Genomic DNA, 15,800 nt, shown 5'->3' on the forward strand with positions numbered 1-15,800 from the left:
CACACATCATGTATCAAACATCATGTATCACACATCATGTATCACACATCATGTATCACACATCATGTATCAAACATCATGTATCACACATCACGTATCACACATCATGTATCACACATCATATATCACACATCATGTATCACACATCATATATCACACGTCATGTATCACACGTCATGTATCACACATCATGTATCACACGTCATGTATCACACATCATGTATCACACATCATGTATCACACATCATGTATCACACATCATCAATCACACATCACGTATCACACATCATGTATCACACATCATGTATCAAACATCATGTATCACACATCATGTATCACACATCATGTGTCACACATCATGTATCACACATCATGCATCACACATCATATATCACACATGTATCACACATCATGTATCACACATCATGTATCACACATCATGTATCACACATCATGTATCACACGTCATGTATCACACGTCATGTATCACACATCATGTATCACACGTCATGTATCACACATCATGTATCACACATCATGTATCACACATCATGTATCACACATCATGTATCACACATCATGTATCACACGTCCTGTATCACACATCATATATCACACATCATGTATCACACATCATATATCACACATCATATATCACACATCATGTATCACACATCATGTGTCACACATCATGTATCACACATCATGCATCACACATCATATATCACACAGCATATATCACACATCATGTATCACACATCATGTATCACACATGTGTCACACATCATGTATCACACATCATGTATCACACATCATGTATCACACATCACGTATCACACATCACGTATCACACATCATGTATCACACGTCATGTATCACACATTATGTATCACACATCATATATCACACATCATATATCACACATCATGTATCACACATCATATATCACACATGTATCACACATCATGTATCACACATCATGTATCACACATCATGTATCACACATCATGTATCACACGTCATGTATCACACGTCATGTATCACACATCATGTATCACACATCATGTATCACACATCATGTATCACACATCATGTATCACACATCATGTATCACACGTCCTGTATCACACATCATATATCACACATCATGTATCACACATCATATATCACACATCATATATCACACATCATGTATCACACATCATGTGTCACACATCATGTATCACACATCATGCATCACACATCATATATCACACATCATATATCGGACATCATGTATCACACATCATGTATCACACATCATGTATCACACATGTGTCACACATCATGTATCACACATCATGTATCACACATCATGTATCACACATCACGTATCACACATCACGTATCACACATCATGTATCACACATCACGTATCACACATCATATATCACACATCATGTATCACACATCATGTATCACACATCATATATCACACATCATGTATCAAACATCATGTATCACACATCATATATCACACGTCATGTATCACACGTCATGTATCACACATCATGTATCACACATCATGTATCACACATCATGTATCACACATCATGTATCACACGTCCTGTATCACACATCATATATCACACATCATGTATCACACGTCATGTATCACACATCACGTATCACACGTCATGTATCACACATCATGTATCACACATCATACATCACACGTCATGTATCACACGTCATGTATCACACGTCATGTATCACACGTCATGTATCACACATCATGTATCACACATCATATATCACACATCATGTATCACACATCATGTGTCACACATCATGTATCACACATCATGCATCACACATCATATATCACACATCATGTATCACACATCATGTATCACACATCATGTATCACACATCATGTATCACACATCATGTATCAAACATCATGTATCACACATCACGTATCACACATCATGTATCACACAACATGTATCACACATCATGTATCACACATCATGTATCACACATCATATATCACATATCATGTATCACACATCATGTATCACACATCATGTATCACACATCATGTATCAAACATCATGTATCACACGTCATGAATCACACATCATGTATCACACGTCATGTATCACACATCATGTATCACACATCATGTATCACACATCATGTATCACACATCATGTATCACACGTCCTGTATCACACATCATATATCACACATCATGTATCACACGTCATGTATCACACATCATGTATCACACATCATGTATCACACGTCATGTATCACACATCATGTATCAAACATCATGTATCAAACATCATGTATCACACATCACGTATCACACATCATGTATCACACATCATGTATCACACGTCATGTATCACACATCATGTATCACACATCATGTATCACACGTCATGTATCACACATCATGTATCAAACATCATGTATCAAACATCATGTATCAAACATCATGTATCACACATCACGTATCACACATCATGTATCACACATCATGTATCACACGTCATGTATCACACATCATGTATCACACATCATGTATCACACATCATGTATCACACATCATGTATCACACATCATGTATCACACGTCCTGTATCACACATCATATATCACACATCATGTATCACACATCATATATCACACATCATATATCACACATCATGTATCACACATCATGTGTCACACATCATGTATCACACATCATGCATCACACATCATATATCACACATCATATATCACACATCATGTATCACACATCATGTATCACACATCATGTATCACACATCACGTATCACACATCACGTATCACACATCATGTATCACACATCACGTATCACACATCATATATCACACATCATGTATCACACATCATGTATCACACATCATGTATCAAACATCATGTATCACACATCATATATCACACGTCATGTATCACACGTCATGTATCACACATCATGTATCACACATCATGTATCACACATCATGTATCACACGTCCTGTATCACACATCATATATCACACATCATGTATCACACGTCATGTATCACACATCACGTATCACACGTCATGTATCACACATCATGTATCACACATCATACATCACACGTCATGTATCACACGTCATGTATCACACGTCATGTATCACACGTCATGTATCACACATCATGTATCACACATCATGTATCTCACATCATGTATCACACGTCCTGTATCACACATCATATATCACACGTCATCTATCACATGTCATGTATCACACATCATATATCACACATCATATATCACACATCATGTATCACACATCATGTGTCACACATCATGTATCACACATCATGCATCACACATCATATATCACACATCATGTATCACACATCATGTATCACACATCATGTATCACACATCATGTATCACACATCATGTATCACACATCATGTATCAAACATCATTTATCACACATCGCGTATCACACATCATGTATCACACATCATGTATCACACATCATGTATCACACATCATGTATCACACATCATATATCACATATCATGTATCATACATCATGTATCACACATCATGTATCACACATCATGTATCAAACATCATGTATCACACGTCATGTATCACACATCATGTATCACACGTCATGTATCACACATCATGTATCACACATCATGTATCACACATCATGTATCACACATCATGTATCACACGTCCTGTATCACACATCATATATCACACATCATGTATCACACGTCATGTATCACACATCATGTATCACACATCATGTATCACACGTCATGTATCACACATCATGTATCAAACATTATGTATCAAACATCATGTATCACACATCACGTATCACACATCATGTATCACACATCATGTATCACACGTCATGTATCACACATCATCTATCACACATCATGTATCACACGTCATGTATCACACATCATGTATCAAACATCATGTATCAAACATCATGTATCAAACATCATGTATCACACATCACGTATCACACATCATGTATCACACATCATGTATCACACATCATGTATCACACATCATGTATCACACATCATGTGTCACACATCATGTATCACACATCATATATCACACATCATGTGTCACACATCATGTATCACACATCATGTATCACACATCATGTATCACACATCATGTATCACACATCATTAATCACACATCACGTATCACACGTCATGTATCACACATCATGTATCACACATCATATATCACACGTCATGTATCACACGTCATGTATCACACATCATATATCACACGTCATGTATCACACATCATGTATCACACATCATGTATCACACATCATGTATCACACATCATCAATCACACATCACGTATCACACATCATGTATCACACATCATGTATCACACATCATGTATCACACATCATCAATCACACATCACGTATCACACGTCATGTATCACACATCATGTATCACACATCATGTATCACACATCATGTATCACACATCATGTATCACACATCATGTATCACACGTCCTGTATCACACATCATATATCACACATCATGTATCACACATCATATATCACACATCATATATCACACATCATGTATCACACATCATGTGTCACACATCATGTATCACACATCATGTATCACACGTCCTGTATCACACATCATATATCACACATCATGCATCACACATCATATATCACACATCATACCTCACACATCATGTATCACACATCATGTATCACACATCATGTATCACACATCATGTGTCACACATCATGTATCACACATCATGTATCACACATCATGTATCACACATCATGTATCACACATCACGTATCACACATCACGTATCACACATCATGTATCACACATCATGTATCACACATCATATATCACACATCATGTATCACACATCATGTATCACACATCATGTATCACACATCATGTATCAAACATGTATCACACATCATATATCACACATCATGTATCACACGTCATGTATCACACATCATGTATCACACATCATGTATCACACATCATGTATCACACATCATGTATCACACGTCCTGTATCACACATCATATATCACACATCATGTATCACACGTCATGTATCACACATCATATATCACACATCATATATCACACATCATGTATCACACATCATGTGTCACACATCATGTATCACACATCATGCATCACACATCATATATCACACATCATGTATCACACATCATGTATCACACATCATGTATCACACATGTGTCACACATCATGTATCACACATCATGTATCAAACATCATGTATCACACATCACGTATCACACATCATGTATCACACATCACGTATCACACATCATATATCACACATCATGTATCACACGTCATGTATCACACATCATGTATCACACGTCATGTATCACACATCATGTATCACACATCATGTATCACACATCATGTATCACACATCCTGTATCACACATCATATATCACACATCATGTATCACACGTCATGTATCACACATCATGTATCACACATCATATATCACACATCATATATCACACGTCATGTATCACACGCCATGTATCACACATCATGTATCACACATCATGTATCACACATCATGTATCACACATCATGTATCACACATCATGTGTCACACATCATGTATCACACATCATGTATCACACATCATGTATCACACATCATGTATCAAACATCATGTATCACACATCACGTATCACACATCATATATCACACATCATGTATCACACGTCATGTATCACACATCATGTATTACACGTCATGTATCACACATCATGTATCACACATCATGTATCACACATCATGTATCACACGTCCTGTATCACACATCATATATCACACATCATGTATCACACGTCATGTATCACACATCATGTATCACACATCATATATCACACATCATATATCACACGTCATGTATCACACGTCATGTATCACACATCATGTATCACACATCATGTATCACACATCATGTATCACACATCATGTATCACACATCATGTGTCACACATCATGTATCACACATCATGCATCACACATCATATATCACACATCATGTATCACACATCATGTATCACACATCATGTATCACACATCATGTGTCACACATCATGTATCACACATCATGTATCACACATCATGTATCAAACATCATGTATCTCACGTCATGTATCACGCATCATGTATCACACGTCATATAATGCACATCATGTATCACACATCATGTATCAAACATCATGTATAACACATCATGTATCACACGTCCTGTATCACACATCATATATCACACATCATGTATCACACGTCATGTATCACACATCACGTATCACACGTCATGTATCACACATCATGTATCACACATCATACATCACACGTCATGTATCACACGTCATGTATCACACGTCATGTATCACACGTCATGTATCACACATCATGTATCACACATCATGTATCTCACATCATGTATCACACGTCCTGTATCACACATCATATATCACACGTCATCTATCACACGTCATGTATCACACATCATATATCACACATCATATATCACACATCATGTATCACACATCATGTGTCACACATCATGTATCACACATCATGCATCACACATCATATATCACACATCATGTATCACACATCATGTATCACACATCATGTATCACACATCATGTATCACACATCATGTATCACACATCATGTATCAAACATCATGTATCACACATCATGTATCACACATCATGTATCACACATCATGTATCAAACATCATGTATCACACATCACGTATCACACATCATGTATCACACATCATATATCACACATCATGTATCACACATCATATATCACACGTCATGTATCACACGTCATGTATCACACATCATGTATCACACGTCATGTATCACACATCATGTATCACACATCATGTATCACACATCATGTATCACACATCATCAATCACACATCACGTATCACACATCATGTATCACACATCATGTATCACACATCATGTATCACACATCATCAATCACACATCACGTATCACACATCATGTATCACACATCATGTATCACACATCATGTATCACACATCATGTATCACACATCATGTATCACACATCATGTATCACACGTCCTGTATCACACATCATATATCACACATCATGTATCACACATCATATATCACACATCATATATCACACATCATGTATCACACATCATGTGTCACACATCATGTATCACACATCATGCATCACACATCATATATCACACATCATATCTCACACATCATGTATCACACATCATGTATCACACATCATGTATCACACATCATGTGTCACACATCATGTATCACACATCATGTATCACACATCATGTATCACACATCATGTATCAAACATCATGTATCACACATCACGTATCACACATCACGTATCACACATCATGTATCACACATCATGTATCACACATCATATATCACACATCATGTATCACACATCATGTTTCACACATCATGTATCACACATCATGTATCAAACATGTATCACACATCATATATCACACATCATGTATCACACGTCATGTATCACACATCATGTATCACACATCATGTATCACACATCATGTATCACACATCATGTATCACACGTCCTGTATCACACATCATATATCACACATCATGTATCACACGTCATGTATCACACATCATATATCACACATCATATATCACACATCATGTATCACACATCATGTGTCACACATCATGTATCACACATCATGCATCACACATCATATATCACACATCATGTATCACACATCATGTATCACACATGTGTCACACATCATGTATCACACATCATGTATCAAACATCATGTATCACACATCACGTATCACACATCATGTATCACACATCACGTATCACACATCATATATCACACATCATGTATCACACGTCATGTATCACACATCATGTATCACACGTCATGTATCACACATCATGTATCACACATCATGTATCACACATCATGTATCACACATCCTGTATCACACATCATATATCACACATCATGTATCACACATCATATATCACACATCATATATCACACGTCATGTATCACACGCCATGTATCACACATCATGTATCACACATCATGTATCACACATCATGTATCACACATCATGTATCACACATCATGTGTCACACATCATGTATCACACATCATGTATCACACATCATGTATCACACATCATGTATCAAACATCATGTATCACACATCACGTATCACACATCATATATCACACATCATGTATCACACGTCATGTATCACACATCATGTATTACACGTCATGTATCACACATCATGTATCACACATCATGTATCACACATCATGTATCACACGTCCTGTATCACACATCATATATCACACATCATGTATCACACGTCATGTATCACACATCATGTATCACACATCATATATCACACGTCATGTATCACACGTCATGTATCACACATCATGTATCACACATCATGTATCACACATCATGTATCACACATCATGTATCACACATCATGTGTCACACATCATGTATCACACATCATGCATCACACATCATATATCACACATCATGTATCACACATCATGTATCACACATCATGTATCACACATCATGTGTCACACATCATGTATCACACATCATGTATCACACATCATGTATCAAACATCATGTATCTCACGTCATGTATCACGCATCATGTATCACACGTCATATAATGCACATCATGTATCACACATCATGTATCACACATCATGTATAACACATCATGTATCACACGTCCTGTATCACACATCATATATCACACATCATGTATCACACGTCATGTATCACACATCACGTATCACACGTCATGTATCACACATCATGTATCACACATCATACATCACACGTCATGTATCACACGTCATGTATCACACGTCATGTATCACACGTCATGTATCACACATCATGTATCACACATCATGTATCTCACATCATGTATCACACGTCCTGTATCACACATCATATATCACACGTCATCTATCACACATCATGTATCACACATCATGTATCACACATCATGTATCACACATCATGTATCACACATCATGTATCACACATCATGTATCAAACATCATGTATCACACATCATGTATCACACATCATGTATCACACATCATGTATCAAACATCATGTATCACACATCACGTATCACACATCATGTATCACACATCATGTATCACACATCATGTATCACACATCATGTATCACACATCATATATCACATATCATGTATCACACATCATGTATCACACATCATGTATCACACATCATGTATCAAACATCATGTATCACACGTCATGTATCACACATCATGTATCACACGTCATGTATCACACATCATGTATCACACATCATGTATCACACATCATGTATCACACATCATGTATCACACGTCCTGTATCACACATCATATATCACACATCATGTATCACACGTCATGTATCACACATCATGTATCACACATCATGTATCACACGTCATGTATCACACATCATGTATCAAACATCATGTATCAAACATCATGTATCACACATCACGTATCACACATCATGTATCACACATCATGCATCACACATCATATATCACACATCATGTATCACACATCATGTATCACACATCATGTATCACACATCATGTGTCACACATCATGTATCACACATCATGTATCACACATCATGTATCAAACATCATGTATCTCACGTCATGTATCACGCATCATGTATCACACGTCATATAATGCACATCATGTATCACACATCATGTATCAAACATCATGTATAACACATCATGTATCACACGTCCTGTATCACACATCATATATCACACATCATGTATCACACGTCATGTATCACACATCACGTATCACACGTCATGTATCACACATCATGTATCACACATCATACATCACACGTCATGTATCACACGTCATGTATCACACGTCATGTATCACACGTCATGTATCACACATCATGTATCACACATCATGTATCTCACATCATGTATCACACGTCCTGTATCACACATCATATATCACACGTCATCTATCACACGTCATGTATCACACATCATATATCACACATCATATATCACACATCATGTATCACACATCATGTGTCACACATCATGTATCACACATCATGCATCACACATCATATATCACACATCATGTATCACACATCATGTATCACACATCATGTATCACACATCATGTATCACACATCATGTATCACACATCATGTATCAAACATCATGTATCACACATCATGTATCACACATCATGTATCACACATCATGTATCAAACATCATGTATCACACATCACGTATCACACATCATGTATCACACATCATGTATCACACATCATGTATCACACATCATATATCACACGTCATGTATCACACGTCATGTATCACACATCATGTATCACACGTCATGTATCACACATCATGTATCACACATCATGTATCACACATCATGTATCACACATCATCAATCACACATCAAGTATCACACATCATGTATCACACATCATGTATCACACATCATGTATCACACATCATCAATCACACATCACGTATCACACGTCATGTATCACACATCATGTATCACACATCAAGTATCACACATCATGTATCACACATCATGTATCACACATCATGTATCACACATCATGTATCACACGTCCTGTATCACACATCATATATCACACATCATGTATCACACATCATATATCACACATCATATATCACACATCATGTATCACACATCATGTGTCACACATCATATATCACACATCATATATCACACATCATGTATCACACATCACGTATCACACATCATGTATCACACATCATGTATCACACATCATATATCACACATCATATATCACACATCATGTATCACACATCACGTATCACACATCATGTATCACACATCATGTATCACACATCATGTATCACACATCATGTGTCACACATCATGTATCACACATCATATATCACACATCATGTGTCACACATCATGTATCACACATCATGTATCACACATCATGTATCACACATCATGTATCACACATCATCAATCACACATCACGTATCACACGTCATGTATCACACATCATGTATCACACATCATATATCACACGTCATGTATCACACATCATGTATCACACATCATGTATCACACGTCCTGTATCACACATCATATATCACACATCATGTATCACACATCATATATCACACATCATATATCACACATCATATCTCACACATCATGTATCACACATCATGTATCACACATCATGTATCACACATCATGTGTCACACATCATGTATCACACATCATGTATCACACATCCTGTATCACACATCATGTATCAAACATCATGTATCACACATCACGTATCACACATCACGTATCACACATCATGTATCACACATCATGTATCACACATCATATATCACACATCATGTATCACACATCATGTTTCACACATCATGTATCACACATCATGTATCAAACATGTATCACACATCATATATCACACATCATGTATCACACGTCATGTATCACACATCATGTATCACACATCATGTATCACACATCATGTATCACACATCATGTATCACACGTCCTGTATCACACATCATATATCACACATCATGTATCACACGTCATGTATCACACATCATATATCACACATCATATATCACACATCATGTATCACACATCATGTGTCACACATCATGTATCACACATCATGCATCACACATCATATATCACACATCATGTATCACACATCATGTATCACACATGTGTCACACATCATGTATCACACATCATGTATCAAACATCATGTATCACACATCAAGTATCACACATCATGTATCACACATCACGTATCACACATCATATATCACACATCATGTATCACACGTCATGTATCACACATCATGTATCACACGTCATGTATCACACATCATGTATCACACATCATGTATCACACATCATGTATCACACATCCTGTATCACACATCATATATCACACATCATGTATCACACGTCATGTATCACACATCATGTATCACACATCATATATCACACATCATATATCACACGTCATGTATCACACGCCATGTATCACACATCATGTATCACACATCATGTATCACACATCATGTATCACACATCATGTATCACACATCATGTGTCACACATCATGTATCACACATCATGTATCACACATCATGTATCACACATCATGTATCAAACATCATGTATCACACATCACGTATCACACATCATATATCACACATCATGTATCACACGTCATGTATCACACATCATGTATTACACGTCATGTATCACACATCATGTATCACACATCATGTATCACACATCATGTATCACACGTCCTGTATCACACATCATATATCACACATCATGTATCACACGTCATGTATCACACATTATGTATCACACATCATATATCACACATCATATATCACACGTCATGTATCACACGTCATGTATCACACATCATGTATCACACATCATGTATCACACATCATGTATCACACATCATGTATCACACATCATGTGTCACACATCATGTATCACACATCATGCATCACACATCATATATCACACATCATGTATCACACATCATGTATCACACATCATGTATCACACATCATGTGTCACACATCATGTATCACACATCATGTATCACACATCATGTATCAAACATCATGTATCTCACGTCATGTATCACGCATCATGTATCACACGTCATATAATGCACATCATGTATCACACATCATGTATCACACATCATGTATAACACATCATGTATCACACGTCCTGTATCACACATCATATATCACACATCATGTATCACACGTCATGTATCACACATCACGTATCACACGTCATGTATCACACATCATGTATCACACATCATACATCACACGTCATGTATCACACGTCATGTATCACACGTCATGTATCACACGTCATGTATCACACATCATGTATCACACATCATGTATCTCACATCATGTATCACACGTCCTGTATCACACATCATATATCACACGTCATCTATCACACGTCATGTATCACACATCATATATCACACATCATATATCACACATCATGTATCACACATCATGTGTCACACATCATGTATCACACATCATGTATCACACATCATGTATCACACATCATGTATCACACATCATGTATCACACATCATGTATCACACGTCCTGTATCACACATCATATATCACACATCATGTATCACACGTCATGTATCACACATCATATATCACACATCATATATCACACATCATGTATCACACATCATGTGTCACACATCATGTATCACACATCATGCATCACACATCATATATCACACATCATGTATCACACATCATGTATCACACATCATGTATCACACGTCATGTATCACACATCATGTATCACACATCATGTATCACACATCATGTATCACACATCATGTATCACACGTCCTGTATCACACATCATATATCACACATCATGTATCACACATCATGTATCACACATCATGTATCACACATCATGTATCACACGTCCTGTATCACACATCATGTATCAAACATCATGTATCAAACATCATGTATCACACATCACGTATCACACATCATGTATCACACATCATGTATCACACATCATGTATCACACATCATGTATCACACATCATGTATCACACATCATGTGTCACACATCATGTATCACACATCATGTATCACACATCATGTATCACACATCATGTATCAAACATCATGTATCACACATCACGTATCACACATCATATATCACACATCATGTATCACACGTCATGTATCACACATCATGTATTACACATCATGTATCACACATCATGTATCACACATCATGTATCAAACATCATGTATCACACATCACGTATCACACATCATGTATCACACATCATGTATCACACATCATGTATCACACATCATATATCACACGTCATGTATCACACGTCATGTATCACACATCATGTATCACACGTCATGTATCACACATCATGTATCACACATCATGTATCACACATCATGTATCACACATCATCAATCACACATCAAGTATCACACATCATGTATCACACATCATGTATCACACATCATGTATCACACATCATCAATCACACATCACGTATCACACGTCATGTATCACACATCATGTATCACACATCAAGTATCACACATCATGTATCACACATCATGTATCACACATCATGTATCACACATCATGTATCACACGTCCTGTATCACACATCATATATCACACATCATGTATCACACATCATATATCACACATCATATATCACACATCATGTATCACACATCATGTGTCACACATCATATATCACACATCATATATCACACATCATGTATCACACATCACGTATCACACATCATGTATCACACATCATGTATCACACATCATATATCACACATCATATATCACACATCATGTATCACACATCACGTATCACACATCATGTATCACACATCATGTATCACACATCATGTATCACACATCATGTGTCACACATCATGTATCACACATCATATATCACACATCATGTGTCACACATCATGTATCACACATCATGTATCACACATCATGTATCACACATCATGTATCACACATCATCAATCACACATCACGTATCACACGTCATGTATCACACATCATGTATCACACATCATATATCACACGTCATGTATCACACATCATGTATCACACATCATGTATCACACGTCCTGTATCACACATCATATATCACACATCATGTATCACACATCATATATCACACATCATATATCACACATCATATCTCACACATCATGTATCACACATCATGTATCACACATCATGTATCACACATCATGTGTCACACATCATGTATCACACATCATGTATCACACATCCTGTATCACACATCATGTATCAAACATCATGTATCACACATCACGTATCACACATCACGTATCACACATCATGTATCACACATCATGTATCACACATCATATATCACACATCATGTATCACACATCATGTTTCACACATCATGTATCACACATCATGTATCAAACATGTATCACACATCATATATCACACATCATGTATCACACGTCATGTATCACACATCATGTATCACACATCATGTATCACACATCATGTATCACACATCATGTATCACACGTCCTGTATCACACATCATATATCACACATCATGTATCACACGTCATGTATCACACATCATATATCACACATCATATATCACACATCATGTATCACACATCATGTGTCACACATCATGTATCACACATCATGCATCACACATCATATATCACACATCATGTATCACACATCATGTATCACACATCATGTATCACACATGTGTCACACATCATGTATCACACATCATGTATCAAACATCATGTATCACACATCAAGTATCACACATCATGTATCACACATCACGTATCACACATCATATATCACACATCATGTATCACACGTCATGTATCA

Source organism: Nerophis ophidion, linkage group LG28 (genome assembly GCF_033978795.1).
Source record: "Nerophis ophidion isolate RoL-2023_Sa linkage group LG28, RoL_Noph_v1.0, whole genome shotgun sequence".
Classification (NCBI taxonomy): domain Eukaryota; kingdom Metazoa; phylum Chordata; class Actinopteri; order Syngnathiformes; family Syngnathidae; genus Nerophis; species Nerophis ophidion.